The sequence below is a fragment of the Saimiri boliviensis genome, chromosome 8 (assembly GCF_048565385.1).
Source record: "Saimiri boliviensis isolate mSaiBol1 chromosome 8, mSaiBol1.pri, whole genome shotgun sequence".
NCBI lineage: Eukaryota > Metazoa > Chordata > Mammalia > Primates > Cebidae > Saimiri > Saimiri boliviensis.
In genome coordinates this window covers 51069273-51085479 of record NC_133456.1, presented here as the reverse complement: position 1 = coordinate 51085479, position 16207 = coordinate 51069273, and the positions used below count along the sequence as shown (strand labels likewise).

The 16207-nt window shown below is 38.6% G+C and overlaps 1 protein-coding gene across 6 annotated transcripts in view; it reads left to right on the top strand.

The window, feature by feature from the left end:
• FHIT (fragile histidine triad diadenosine triphosphatase) overlaps positions 1 to 16207 on the top strand; it is a 1474674-nt gene that overhangs the window by 380362 nt on the left and 1078105 nt on the right. For all 6 annotated transcript variants that reach the window (XM_010330934.3, XM_074404465.1, XM_074404469.1 and 3 more), the window contains one exon: positions 8166 to 8258. The gene's annotated coding sequence lies outside the window, so the exon portion shown is untranslated. The remainder of the gene's footprint in view (positions 1 to 8165; positions 8259 to 16207) is intronic.

Sequence of the window (16207 nt, the reverse complement as noted above, 5' to 3'; positions counted from 1 at the left end):
CTTAGGCTATGAACAAGACAGATCCCTACAGGGTTCTAATATCAATAAATAGGTGTTTTCCAAATTTCTTCTAAATTGATTTCTCCTCTTCCTGATAGTTAACCAGATAAATTATTATTATAGCTTTTTGCTTTTCCCAATGTGGAAGCAACAAAAGGACTAATAGTTTTTCCAAAATAACTGAGAAAACTTTAGGATATGGAATTGCAAATATATTTCCATTGTATCATAAAGAAGTTTGATATTTTTCCCTGTTACTTAGACGTTAATTAAAACTGATGTTTCTCTTACTTTTACTAGCACCAGAGTAAGAAAGATAAATATTTTGTTATAAGAATCTTACTCCCTGAGAGAAATCTCTAATGGTACCTTACAGTTCACTTACCACTCTCTTCTTTTGGTTTACGTAGTTCTTCTGTTTGGTTATTGGGCTGCTTTGCAATGAAAATCATGCTAAACTTTTCAGCTCCTTTTTTGAGTTCTTTCCTCTCAACCTGGAGATTAGAGAAAAGTAAGTGTAGGAAAAGAAAAATAATTTCCTCTTTACCCTTTGTGGTCCTTAGGTTGGGAGAGACCCTGTAACAAGAGAAAAACAAACAGAAGTTAAAAATGTGTATATCTCATGTAAACGTGGGAGACACACAGAGACACGAATACAACTCGAAGAGGTGGCTGTGAGTTCAGGCTCAATACCATTGGCCACTGAAACAAAGAAAAGAATGGTGTGGGGGATACTCATTTGCGGAGGGATGCCCAGGAAAAGCGTGATAAACATGGGTAAGGTTTGTTATGCAGATTTAAGTTGGTGTCTTCTCCATTGGTAAGAGTCTCTAGTGATTTTGTCATCCTTCTCTTCCTGGTACAGAGAGGGAGACACCCTTATGAATAGAGATTTCCTTTATAGATATAAATTCCTTTTACAAAAGGGTAGCTTCTATTCTGTTTTCAGATCTTCTCCTGTAACTGCAGTCTCTCAAAATAATCAGCTCAAAATCATCCTTATGCTAAAGAAGCATATTGTGGGGAGACATATTCTGGTCTACCAGGTATCAGTTCTTTCCCCCTCATAATGGACCCCGAGTTGAGCCAGGAGAGCTTTGTATTCTTTATCCATCCGACAATTAGAAGTTATTAAATGCTTTCTATCCAGCACCATGTTAGGTACCACGAATACTACAAAAAGCACATTGGACAATTCCTGGATTTCAAGAAACTTGAGATCTCTTTTCCTCATTTTCTTTTTTTTTCCCCCTTCTTCTAACAACTTTCCAAATAATTGGAAGCTGTTTACTAAATTAAAGGTACTCTATAAATGATAGAAACAGAAACATGACCATCTTTAGTAGTATAAATTGATAGGCCCATGGAATAAAGTAAATTTGGTTGTAGATATCCAGCAACTAAGCAGAAAAGAAATTATTTGGCTTATGTAACACTCCTTGTCTGATGAGAGAAAGCATTCCAGTTTTTCCATGCAGGTGAAATCTCTCTGTGATCAAATCCAAAGGGGTAATTTATTGCTTACCAAGTAAATATAGACTTTGGTGTGTCTTTCAAACACAGGAATAGGTGTTGGGAGGTCTCTCTCTTTACTATTGTGTTTCTAGAGTTTGGCACAGTGCCTGGCTCATAGTAGGTGCGTGTCACATAGTTGTTAAATTTAATTGAACTATTCAGTAGATCATTTTGCACTGACTTTTGATAACAACGATAAAGTGCTGTGTACTCCATGCCTTTGAATATTGTTTTGTCTCTCTCAAGCCCTTGTTCTCCTTTTTCTCATGCTTCAGGTCTCAGGTTTAATTCAAGTTTATTTTAGTAACTCTAGAATGATCTTCTCCTTTCTTTTCTTTTCTTTCTTTTTTTTTTTTTTTGAGACAGAGTTTCACTCTGTTGCCCAGCATGGAGTGCAATGGCATGATCTCAGCTCAATGCAACCTCTGCCTCCTGGGTTCAAATCTCCTGCCTCAGCCTCCTGAGTAGCTGGGTTTACAGGCATCCACCATCACGCCCAATCAATTTTTGTATTTTTAGTAGAGACAGGGTTTTGCTGTCTTGGCCAGGCTGGTCTCGAACTCCTGACCTCAAGTGATCTGCCTGCCTCGGCTTCCCAAAGTGGTAGTATTTCAGGCGTGAGCCAATATGCCTAGCCTGCTCCTTTCTTTTACAACTATTCTCTGAGCTTGAGAGCTTTCACTTTCCTATGGGAGCCTTTGACTCATGCCCATCTCATCCTATAGCTTCCAGGAGGATTAGATCACCTTTGTACCCTCACCCATTGTGCCTGGTACTTGTTATAAATACTTTGTTCAGTGAGTGAAAGTAATTAATTACTAAACAATGTAGTGAATTGTGCTTTCAATGAGCTTCGATTGAAAATTAGATAATGAATTAAAATGAAAGTAAGGTTAAACATAATGGTGACATTGATAATGATGACAAAAATGACGAATTTTACCATGTGCTGGGTTCTTTATATAAATTATCTCACTGAAGCCCCCTAATAAGTTGATGAGGAAGGTAAAGTTATTATCCCCATTTTTCCAAACAGGAAAATGAGCATAGAGAAGACTAATGATGACTTGGATACCATCATGCCCCTATTCGGTTGGCAGAGCCCGGGATTGAAACCCAGGTCCTTAACTTCTATGCAAAATTATATCCCTATGCTATGTTACTAAAGCATTCTCAAGTCCACAATCTGGAGGAACAGAATGATCTGTCCTCATGTGTCCTGAGTAGTGTGACAAGTTACCCTGTGACAGCCCAAAATAGCAACTTTCCTCCATCACTTCACAGTAAGGCTTCAGCCTTGTTTCTGTTCAGGAACAGAAGATATAGTACCAGAGGCCATAGGATTCTTTCCTTTCCCTATCAACAGGGCTGGAGAGAGATATTCTTTTCACCCATCCCCTTTTAAAGCACAGGCCTCTGGCTAAACGCCCTTTGCTGCAGTTCCATTTATAAGGAGTATCACAGACTTCGTTTGCTCACTTGAAAACCTGATGTTTATTGCAATGCCAAGCAGCCACATTATTGTAAGTACTTACTCAGACAAATTAAATGATTCAGTGTCGTAGCTCTGAAAATGTGTGGAATCATGTTTATTGACACTCAAATTCAAAGGCGCAAAATCGCATATTTACACTGGTAACTTATTCATAACATTCCTTTTCTACCTTGCTCATTTTATTGTTAGAAACCAATCCAAATCCCATTTTTAGGACGACACGTTCAAAAAGATGATATTTATGACTGTGATGGAGGCCAAGCAGTTGAAAGCAAATCCAGTGTCTCACTGGTGTCTCCTGCCTTCTAGTTTCATGTATAAAGATTTGGGAATGGCCAGATTTTTCTTCAAAGGCTTGGTAGTTTCTTTTTAAACATACAATATTGACCCAGGAGGAAGCATTCAGGTCAGTTTGGGCTTTCACTTCATGATTGCTGAACTTTCCTGCAAGCTGTTTTTTTTTTCACAGACTCTCTCCAGGAAGAGAAGGAACATTCTTCACAATTCTAGTCCCTTTAAAGAATGACCTCCTTGGCTCTAAGAGGATCTTTCAGTTATTAGCAGCAAAAATGAATTATCCTAAAGCGAACTCTTTTTTCAAGTCCTAGAACACGGAAGGTTAATGATCAACTTGCTTTAAGGAGAGAAATATGAAAAGCAGAATTGCCACGTCTGCTGAAGAACTAATCAAGCATATTGTTCCCTTGATTCTAGAAAATTGTAATGCGCTTTAAAAAAGGTTGAAAAGATGTCCATGGTGTACCCTAAGTTTACTTCATCATCTGTAAATGTGTGTTCCTGGGTCCTGTAGTGCTGGTGGTTCCAGGGACAGCGGGGATGTGGTGAAGACATGGCTGCTTGTGGTGGTCTGGTGTTCCTCATCATTCCAAATGACAGACGGTTCCCTCTGCTGGCTGAACTGAAATTCAGCCCTCCACGCTGAGACAGTTTGGGAGGAATCACCAGTGGTCTCACTGATTATTAAAACATAATTCTGAGTTTCATTCTTAAAGATCTAACCTCATCTATAATGAGCTTAAGTGTAGTCCAGAACTGGTAATTTATTACCTTCCTTCCTTCATTCCTTCATTCCTTCTTCCCTCCCTTCCTCCCTTCCTCCCTTCCCTCCCTCCTTTACTTCTAGAAAACAAACAAATACAGATGAGCAGAAAAAGTAGTATTATGACTCTCACTATCCCAAAACGAGTATCTTGTTTGGTCAGATTTGCTTCCAGTGTTGTTTTTTCCTTTTTAAAGAAGCTATTGTAAAACCAAGTTCATTTTCAACAATAATGTCCTGTCCTTCCCTCCACCCTCCACTTTCTTTGCTGCCTGCACTCCCTGCCCAAAATTTGCTACCATAAATTTGGGACATATTTGACTAGCCAATTGTTTATACTTTTACATACATGTATGTGTATCCACAACAGCAACCCCCAACCTTTTTGGCACCAGGGACTGGTTTTGTGGAAGACAATTTTTCCTTGGATGGGGAGCGGGGGTATGGTTTTAGGATGAAACTGTTTCCCTTCAGATCATCAGGTGTTAGAGTCTCATCATAAGGAGCATGCAGCCTAGATCCCTCACATGCACAGTTCACAATAGGGTTCCTGCTCTAATGAGAACATAATGTCCCTGCTGATATGACAGGAGGCAGAGCTCAGGCGGTATTGCTCCCTTGCCCACCACTCACCTCCTGCTGTGTGGCCCTCTTCCTAACAGGCCACAGAGTGGTACTGGTCTGCCACCTGGGGGTTGGGGACCCCGATCTACAATGAATTGGGTTTATATGTTTAACATTTTCCTTTGTGTTGCTTTTCTGCACATGACATTTATGAAACATTCACACTAACATCTATAAAACCAATCTATTCTTTTTAACAGCCATATATCCTTTAATCATTTAATTATAGCATATTTTATTTACCTATTTCCCTTTAAGGGTGAGTTTTAGGTCATTTTCAAATTTTGTTATACTGAAATAAGTGCTGCAATAATCATTTTAGCGTATGTTTCCTTGTATGTGTGTTTTTTAACCCTGGTATATCCCCCAGGAAGAGTCAGTGTGCCATGGCATATGTGTACTGTCACTTCTGACAATACAGTAAAATTGCTCAATAAAATAATATACCAATTCATGATTCTGCCAGAAGTAAACTAGCATAATATGCTATTTTTTCTCGCATCTTGGACAACACTGAATTTTGTCAGCTTTTTCATATTAACTAATCTGATAGAAAGAAGGCAGAATCCCATTATTTTCATTTGCATTTTTCTCATGTTTAGTGAGTGTATTTGTCTGTTTTCATGCTGCTGATAAAGACATACTGGAGACTGGGCAATTTACAAAAGAAATAGGTTTAATGGACTTAGAATTCCACATGGCTGGGGAGGCCTCACACTTATGGCAGAAGGCAAGGAAGAGCAAGTCACATCTTCCGTGGACGGCAAAGAGAGAGCTAGTGCAGGGAAACTCCTGTTTTTAAAACCATCAGATCAAGAACAGCCCAGGAAAGACTCACCCACTGGTTTAATTACCTCCCACCAGGTTCCTCCCATGACACATGGAATTGTTGGAGTTACAGTTCAAGTTGTAAAACCATATCAGTGAGATTGAACTTCTTTTCTTATGTCCGTGGTTCGTGTCCATGGTTCTTAGGTCCATGGTTCATTGTCCATGGTTCAATGTCTGGGGTTCATTATTTCTTGTTTTCCTTATATATTCTAGTTACTTATTCCCTTTCTGTTAAATATGTTGCTAATATCTTCGGCTGATCTGGCATTTGAGAAGATGATTTCTTCAGATGATCAGTAAAGTTAAATTGTTACGGTTTCTAATTTAATTCTATGTAGTATCAAGAAGTCAGGCCTATCTCTACCTTCAATCTATTGCAAATCCTTTTGGATCTGCTTTCAAAATATTCAGCATAGGACTAAGCTATTTTCACTATCCCGCATGCTACCTGGTTACCACCTTTATTCGCCAGGATACCTACAGGAGCCTTCAAAGTGGCCTTGCTCTTCAGTTTATTCTTACCAAATAGCTAGAGAAAGCCGATTAAAATCTAAGTCAGGTCTTAGTTCGCCTCTGCTTAGACAAGGCAATGGCTTCCTACCTTGCCCCAAGTCAAAGCCTAAGTTCTTAGAGTGGCCCATGAGGTCCATCACCCTCCAGCTCCCCGTCACCACTCTGACCTGGTTTCCTGCCACTCTCCCCTGGCTATTCCAGCCGCACTGGCCTCCCTGCTGTTCTGACATATCAATGTGCACCTGCCTAGGACCTTTGTACTTTCTGTTCCCTCTGCCTAGAATTTCTTCATCCAGAGCCATCATCATGGCTGTCTTCTGTACCTCAAATCTTCCCCGAGACACTACCCTTTCAGTGACATCTTTCCTGATCTCCCTGCTCAAAAATGTAACAATCACCCCAAACTCACTGTACTAATTTCCTAGGGTGGCAGTAACTAAGTACCATACACTGAGTGGCTTAAAACAACAGAAATGTGTTGTCGGATAGTTCTGAAATCGAAGTGTCACCAGGGCCATGCTCCCTCTGAAATCTGCAGGGGAATCTTTCTTTGCCTCTTCCTAGCTTCCGGTGATTTTCCGGCAATCCTTGGCTTGTGGCTACATAACCCCAATCTCTGCCTTTGTCCTGACATGGCGTTCCTTCTCCCCTGTGTCTTTGCATGTTCACCTGGTCATCCTCTTATATCCAGTCATATTAGATTAGAGGCCCAGCCACCCTACTCCAGTATGAATTCATCTTAACTTAAATAATTATGTCTGTATCAATCCTATTACCAAATAAGGTCACATTCTCAGTACTGAGGGTTAGGACTTCAACATATCTTTGTTCCTGATGGAGAGGGATTGGAGTAACAGAATTCAACCCATAACACTCGCCATCTCCCTTCCCATTATGTGTTTCTCCAGAGTCCTTAGCACTGTTTAACCAACCACGTATTTTACATATGCATTTTGTTTGTCTGTCTCCTCTACCAGAAGGTAGACAACATAATGGCCAGATCATATTCACTGCTATAGAGAATATTGCCTGACACCTTAGTAGAATCTGAATAAACAGTTGTTAAATGAACAGTTATCCGCTTTCAATTACTACATTGAGCTGACTGTGTAACATGATGTGGACCAAAATTATTTGATTAAAAAAAGGAAACAACCTTTAAATGAGATCCTAGGGAATGAATTGGTGTTTATGATATTTTTATTTTAAAGAAAGGTACATGAAGGAAACCCAGAGGTAGAGTCAGAGCACTGAGTTACCAGCCAGTGTGGGGATGAGTGCGTTGTCATTGACTGATTTATGGGCAGTGAGGTCTCAATGGCCTCCCTGTCACTCGTCCACTTTGGAGTTATCTCTGCAAGTAGGGTGGGTCATGAGGCTTTCACTTCGTCCTAGCATCTAACATGTGACAGGAACTGTGCTTGGTTCTTTATCCTCATTTAGGAAAACACCATCCTCTTCATAAATGTACCCTTCAAACATTATTATACCCATTTGATAGAGATGGAAAGTGAGGCTCAATGAAGTTGAGTGTCTACACAGGACATAGAAATAGTGAACCCATTACTAGGATTCAAACTCAGGCCAGTGGAACAAACAAACAAACAAAAAACCATGTTCCTTTCCCTGTCAGATTCCTTCAGATTTTTGTGGACTCCAGTGTTTCAAGGGAAAGTGAGTAAAGTGGCCCACACATGACTCTTCAGACAGATGACTCGGCAAAGACCACCAGAAAACCAGACACTCTTCCTACCAGACTCAGGGTCAGCCTCATCCTTTTGCAAAATGGAAAGCTGCAGTGCCAGGACTTGTCAGTTCTTGAGGAGGGTCAAATGATGCGGCTAAAACAACCCTGGACTACGAATCAGGAATGAATAATTAAGGCACGGTTCTGCCACTTTTCTTGTGTGATCATGTATGAACCAGTTATACCCCTTTGAGCCACAATCTCCAATGTGCAGACTAAGGACGATGCCTGCAAAAATCACGTGTACCTTTATTCTGCCCTTTTAACAAACCTATGTGGAAATGCTCAGTATTCATGGTGAATGTTCCTAATGAAATTGTACCGAGAGCCATCTGGATTACTGCTGAAATAATCATCCGAATTTCTTGTTCCTGGTGTAGGTATCCGGGAATACCTGCCTGCTTAGACCCTCTAGAAAACTTGTGTGCATCCTGCCTCCTGAGGACTCTGAAGACGTAGCAGTCTTCTGAAAGGTAGGGTTTACTTAATTTCGATTTTTTTCTTTTCAAAGAGTTTGAAATAATTGACCTGCTATGGGCATCCTTATAATGGTAGTAACGTTCCTATGTACATGTAAAATAGAACTTTTAAAATGGTAAAATTTCAGGGCTAGATTCCCTTGGAGAATTTACCCTCTTTCAACTTCTATTTGTAGCTGCCATTTAAAAAATTGGGGTATAAATATTATGTCAGTTAAATAAAAGAGTGATGACTTTACTTTCTGAAGAAAGCATTACCTTTCTTTTCCATGAAATGTAGCTTACCTGTTACCAGATTGACATGCCATTATATTATCCTCCCCCCAGCAGACAGTTACACATATTTAATAATTTTGATGTGTAAAAGGTAAGGTTAAACAGTTACAAAGTCAAGTTGTTATGCTTTGCCTGGCTTTGAGAACTCGAGTGGAATGGAAGTGAGATGAGGAGCAGTGGGAGGAGGCTGTTATGAGACAGATTTTCCGAAGGCATCAGGTATTGTTCTTGGTCAGAGGAAGTCCAAGTGGCATATGCTGGGACAGACAGTGAAGGGTAGGTCTTACAAAGAGACTTGAAGTTAGAGTAAAATAATCACTTGTCTGTATGCATCTTTGAATGATTTCAGTGGATATGTTGAATATGTATTTTTAAAAATAGCAGCAAAGGGCCTATAATCCCGTCACTTTAGGAGGCCCAGGTGGGTGGATCACTTGAGTTCAGGAGTTCGAGACCAGCCTGATCAACATGATGAAACGCTGTCTCTACCAACAATACAAAAATTAGCCAGGCGTGGTGGTGGGTGCCTGTAATTCCAGCTACTTGGGAGGCTGAGGTGGGAGAATCGCTGTAATCGCACTCCAGCCTGGGTAACAGAGTAAGACCCTGCCACACACACAAAAAACCAAAATAATAATAATAATGGCACTAAAGTAGGAGCAATGCACTAATCTGGTAATCTCTTCAGCATGTCGCCAGGGGACTGTGCTCATGTAACCCCTCCCTAGGACTCATATTCACTCCTCTCCTTTTCTGTCACTTCATCTCATCTTTACTCCTTTAACAGTAACTCCCATTCCTAGGTCTCAGACAGTTTGCATGTATAATAAGTATGTATACTGAATAATCCTATGTGCCAGAACACAAAGATATTATGCTCCTTGTCCTGTTCCAGGTAAGCCCCTGTTTCCTGTACCCACTTTGCAATGCCAGCCTGCTTATCCTCCGTGCCACCTTTCTTTTTCTCTCATTCCACAGTCACTTGAAACCCATGGCTTACGCCAATTTGCAGAGTTGGGGAGGATCGCTCCTAGAGTCGTAGAACTGAGACGTTGCTGCATCTTGTTGTGGGATGAGGCAGGCATCTTTGCTTCCTAAATGTGTCTGATTTTTCTCTGGCAGGTCACCTGCATGTTTAGACAGTTTACCTGGAAAGCAAAGAAGGTTTAAAGGCAATAAATGAAATGAGGTGAAATGGAGCACTGGTATTACGTGCCTTTTCACTATGAGCCTTTGCATGTAATTATTTGATCCTTTTCTTTTTGTTTTGGTTCGTGTTTTAAGCCCTGAAGGAAGGCTTTTTTTTTTTTTTTTTTTTTTTTTTTTTTTGAGATGGAGTCTTACTCTGTGGCCCATGCTGGCATACAGTGGTGCGATCTCAGCTCACTGCAACCTCTGCCTCCCGGTTTCAAGTGATTCTCCTGCCTCAGCCTCCCAAGTAGCTGGAATTAAAGGTGCTTGCCACCACGCCCAGTTATTTTTTGTATTTTTTGTAGATATGGAGTTTCACCATGTTGGCCAGGCAGGTCTTGAACTCCTGACCTCAAGTGATCCACTCACCTCAGCCTCCCAAAGTGTCGAGACTACAGGAATAAGCCATCACACCCAGCCAGAAACCTCTTTTTAAACATAAAAGCTATCAATATAAAATATATTATTTTTGTAAAGATAGCATTTTGATATTAATAATGACTGATAAAAAGAAAAAAAAGACCTGTAGGCGATTTTAAGTTTTAGAAATCCGACTTACTCTTTGCTTAGAACGACTTCCATTTTCTCTCCTGATAATAAAGAATATGTGCCTAACATCTCCAAAACCCCTTTGCTATTTCTTCTCTTTACAAAGACTAACTCAGAGTTCTACTGTTTGCTGTGCGATCTTAGTGAACTCAACCTCTAAGAACTCTGGTTTCATCCTCCATAAAATGAAGCTAATTATGGGAACTGCTGCAAAGAATAGTTATGAAGGATTAACTGGCAATTTACGTAAAGTGGTTAGCAAGGTGGCTGGCATACAGAAGGCTTCAAGAAGTGGAAGCCATTATAATTATTGTGAGAAAGAAATATGTACTTACCAACTCTGTGTTGGTATTTTAGAATTTTCAATATTTTTATTTCTCTTGGGATATTATCTATTGCAGTTTTCAATGAGGCAGAATTTAGAGATATCTGAGACCAAAGAAATAAGGTAAAATAACGTGGCACAGTACCATATAGATAATCACTGGTAGTCATGCTTCTGTACAAGCCTCATTGCTTTGAGATGTAATGCTACCAGTCTAAGGCTAGAATTGATTGATGTTCTTTCATTCTATCATTTAACTTTGTGTTGTTTTCATTCCAAGTCTTCTCGTGTACTTGGCAAGATGATCAAGGAAGCTCTGAGTCTGAGTTCTGTTTCTACTTAAAAATAAAATCAAATATCATTAACTGAGGAAGCAAATGGAGGTTAAGTATTTTGAGGAGAGGCGTTAGGAAATGCAAAAAAAATGTTTCCTACATGTTTTTACTTGTTTCTATTCCAGTATGGCTAAGTAAGTTCTACTGGACCTGGCATTCTCACAGGTCCAGTAAGTGCCAAAAAAGTACCAAATGACCAGAAGAAAGAGAAAAGAGAAAGGAAATTACCTGGAAGCCCTAGGGAGTAAAAATAAGCAGACAGTTTCTGGAGAGGAGCTGAAATTCAAAACTTGGAGGCACAGATTAGTCCAGAGTGAGTGTCCCATTTTGCAACTTTTAGACTAAGAGCAGGCTGAAATTAATGACACTTAGGGTGGCCAGCCTCCAATAGAAAACTCACAGTGTTTTTGGTTTGGAGACCCAAAGAACAGAGTTCAGGGCAATCATTGCCACAGGAACATGAATTTAGAATCTTGGAAAGAAAAGAGGCAGAGAGGGGAAGCTCCCAAATCAGTATAGAAACACTACCCAGATTTCTGGCTGACCCTTGAATTGTATTAATATGAGACCAACTACATTTTCAAACAAAAAGTTACCAGAGATAAAGAGGAACATTTCATAATAATTAAGTCATTATATTAAGAAGACTTAAGAATTGTAGATGAGTGTGCACTTGATTAAATTCCAGGTGAGATCACGTCATGTAATTTTGAGGTACCTGTCATGGATCTATTCGTGCATGGAGCAGACACAGATTAGCACAAAAATAAAAGAACTAAACTGAGGTTTGAGCTGCCATCGAAGAGATAGTTTTAAATTTGAGTATAACTAATTGCCTGCTAAAATAAATAAATCAATACCCTTCAGAAAACTATAACAGGATTCAAACTCTTCATACTGTAACATCCATACACGCATATCATACAACCCCAAATTACATGATAGTTGAAAATCCAATAAAGTCTGACTCATTCTGAAGACAAAAGGCAGTTATCTTAGACCAATTCCCAGATGACCCAGCTGTAGGAATTAACAAAGATTTTTAAAGTGGCTATTATAACCATGCTCCACCAATAATAGGAAAATAAACTCATGATGAATAACAAGGTAGTAAACAGAAACTGCAAAAAAGAACCAAATAGAAATTCTGAAACTGAAAAATACAATATTTGAAATAAAAACTCATTGAATATACTTACAGCAATTGGAGGTATCAGAGGAAAGTGTCAGTGAACTTAAAGATAGAGCTATAGAAATTTTCTTTTGGAAGAACAGAAATTAAAAAAAAGACGTAAAACAACTGAACAGAAAAAATAAACAGAGACTCAGGGACCTGTGTAACAAAAATTAAAATGTCTAACACATGTGTCATTAGATTCTCAGAAGGAGGAGAGAAAGAGAATGAAACAGAAAAAATATTTGAAGACAAAATGGGCCCAAATTTTCAAATTTGGTGAAATACATTAATGTATAGATAAAGAAATGCAATGAACCCCAAATAGGATACATTTGAAGAAAATTGTGCATAGGTACATCATATTCCAACTGATGAACACCAACAATAAAGAGAGAATCTTGATAGTAGCCAGAGAAAAATGGCACAATATCTTTGGTGGAACAATGCTTTAAATGAACACTGACCTCTCTTCAGAATTTATGAAGGCCAGAAAAAGTGAAATGATATTTTTAAAGTACAAAGGAGTGGGGGAAAAAGCAAAAAACTGTTAATCCAGAATTCTATATATAGTGAAAATATCCTTTGTGAGTAAAGGCAAATAAAGAACATTTTCAGATAAAAGGAAACTAAGAGCATTTATTGCCAGCAGACCTGCACCACAGAAATGCTAAAGGAAGTTGTTCAGGCTAAAGTGACTTAACACTAGATGGAATCTTAAGTCTTCAAGAAGAAATGAAAAAAATATTGGAAATTGTAAGTATAAAAGACTATTTTTTCATAATAAGATCTTTAACACACAGGACCCATTAAAGCAAAAAATTTTAACATTGTCTTATATTTATAATGTAATATGTGTAGATGTTCTCCATATGACTTTATAGCATAAATAATGAAGATGGTGGCAAATGGATTTACACAGTTGCAAGGGTTTCCAATTTTGTATGAGATCATGTAAAATTAACTCTAAGTAGACTGTGAAAGCTCAAGAATGTATATTTTAATTCCTAGAACAACCACTGAAAATCCAAAGATAAAATAAAATAGAATCCTAAGTTTAAAAAAATGTGGATCCAAAGAGAAGCAACAGAAGAACAAGAAGCAGAGGAGCAAACAGAAAATAAATAGTAAAATTGTGGCTCTAAATGTAACCATACCAGTAATCAAATTAAATTTTAAATGACTAATCACTCTAATTAAAATGTAGAGTTGTAATAGCAAAATTCTACCTGATGTACAAACAAGAGCTGGTACTAATTCCATTGAACTATTCCAAAACATTGAAGAGGAGAAACTCCTCCCAAACTCATTCTATGCATAACCCTGATACCAAACCTGAAAAGGACAAAATAAAAAAAAGAAATCTACAGGCCAGTATCCGTGATGAACATAGAAGCAAAAAATCCTCAACAAAATACTAGCAAACTGAATTTAACAGTACATCAAAAAGTTGTGTCACCATGATCAAGTAGGCATTATTCTCACATGCAAGTTTGGTTCAACATATGCAAATAAAAATGTGATTTACCACATAAATAGGTTTTTTTTTTAAAGCCTTAGAATAATCTCAATAGATATAGAAAAGGCTTTTGATATAATCCAATATCCCTTCATGATAAAAACCTTGAAGAAACTAGGCACTGAAGAACACACCTCCAAATAATAAGAGCCATTTATGATAAAACCACAGCCAATATCTTACCAAATGGGCAAAAATTGGAAGCATTCCCCTCACAAATTGGAAAAAGACAAGAATGCCCACTCTTACTATTCCTATACAACATAGTACTGGAAGTGCTAGGCAGAACAATCAGGTAAGAGAAAGAAATAAATAGGAAATATCTAAAAAGGAAAAGAATAAATCAAACATCTCTCTTTGCAGACAATATGATTCTATTCCTAGAAAACTCAAAGACTCCAATAAAAGACTCTTAGAACTCAGAAACAACTTCAGTGAAGTTTTCAGATACAAAGTCAATGTACAGAAATTGGTAGCATTTCTGTACACCAATAATGTTCAAGCTGAGAGCCAAATCAAGAAGGAAATCCCATTTACAATAGCCACACAGAAATAGAAGTATATAAAATAGGAATACATCTAACCAAAGAGATGAAATATTTCTGCAAGGGGAACCACAAAACACTGCTAAAAGAAATCATAGATGACACAAACAAATGGAAAAAACTTCCATGCTCATGGATTGGAATAATCAATTTCATTAATGTGCCCATACCTACCAAAATAATCTACAGGTTTTATGCTATTCCTATCATACTACCCTACCACGTTTCACAGAACTGGGGAAAAAAACTATTATAAAATAATGTGGAATCAACAAAGAGCCTGAATAGCCAAAGCAAACCCAAACAAAAAAGAACTAAGCTGGAGGCATCACAATTTCCAACTTCAAGCTATACTACAAGGCTACAGTAATCAAACTGGTATGGTATTAGTACAAAAACAGACACAGAAACAAATGGAACAGACTAAGGAAACCAACAATAAAGCCACACACTTACAACCATCTGATCTTCAACAAAGTCAACAAAATCAATGGAGAAAGTATTCCTTATTTAACAAATGCTGAGATAGCTGGCTAGCCATATGTCAAAGAATGAAACTAGACCCCTACATTTCACCACATACAAAAAACTAACTCCAGGTGGATTAAAGATTTAAATGCAAGAACTCAAACTATAAGAATCCTAGAGGAAAACCTAGGAAACACCATCCTGGACATCAGCCTTGGTAAAGAATTTATGACTAGGTCCTCAAAAGTAATTGCAACAAAACCAAAAATTGACAAGTGGCACTAATCAAACTAAAGAGCTTCTGCACAGCAATAAAAACTATCAATAAACAGACAACCTACAAGAATGAGAGAAAATATTCACAAATTACACAACCAACAAGTTCTAATATCCAGAATCTATAAGAAACTGAAATAACTGAACAAGCAAAAAACAACCCCGTTAAAAAAGGGGCAAAAGGCATGAACAGAAACTTCTCAAAGGGAGACAGACATACAAGTGGCCAACAAACATGGAAAAAAAAATACTAATCATCAGAGAAATACAAATCAAAACCACAATAAGAAGCCATCTCACACCAGTCAGAATGGCTATTACTAAAAAGTAAAACAACAACAACAACAACAACAACAACAAACAAAAAAACGTATGTTGGTGAGGCTGCTGAGAATCAGGAATACTTAGACACTGTTGGTGGTAGTGTAAATTAGTTTAGCCACTGTGGAAAGCAATTTGAAGATTTTCCAAAGAACTTAACACAGAACTACCATTTGACCCAGCAATTTCATTACTGCATATAGATCCAAAAGAAAACAAATCATTCTACCAAAGGTTTATGTACTTTCATGTTCATTGTCACATCACTATTCGCAATAGCAGACAGGATTCAACCTAGGTGCCCATCAATGGTGGACTGGATAAAGAATATTTGGGAGCCGGGCACGGTGGCTCAAGCCTGTAATCCCAGCACTTTGGGAGGCTGAGGCGGGTGGATCACGAGGTCAAGAGATAGAGACCATCCTGGTCAACATGGTGAAACCCTGTCTCTACTAAAAATACAAAAAAATTAGCTGGGCATGGCGGCGCATGCCTGTAGTCCCAGCTACTCGGGAGGCTGAGGCAGGAGAATTGCCTGAACCCAGGAGGCGGAGGTTGCGGTGAGCCGAGATCGCGCCATTGCACTCCAGCCTGGGTAACAAGAGCGAAACTCCGTCTCAAAAAAAAAAAGAATATTTGGTACATATATACTGTGGGATATTATGCAGCAATAAAAAAGAATGAAACCAGGTCCTTTGCAGCAACATGGATGCAGTTAGAGGCCATTATCCTAGCAAATTAATGCAGGAAGAGAAAACTAAATGCCATACCTTCTCACTTCTAAGTGGGAGCTAAACATTGGGTACTTGTGGACATGAATATGATAACAATAGATACTGGGGACTACTAGAGCAGGGAAGAAGGGAGGGGGAAAGGGTTAAAAAACCAAACAGTAGGTACCATGCTCAGTACCTAGGTAATGCTACCATTCATACCTTAAACCTCAGCATGAGGCAATTTGCCC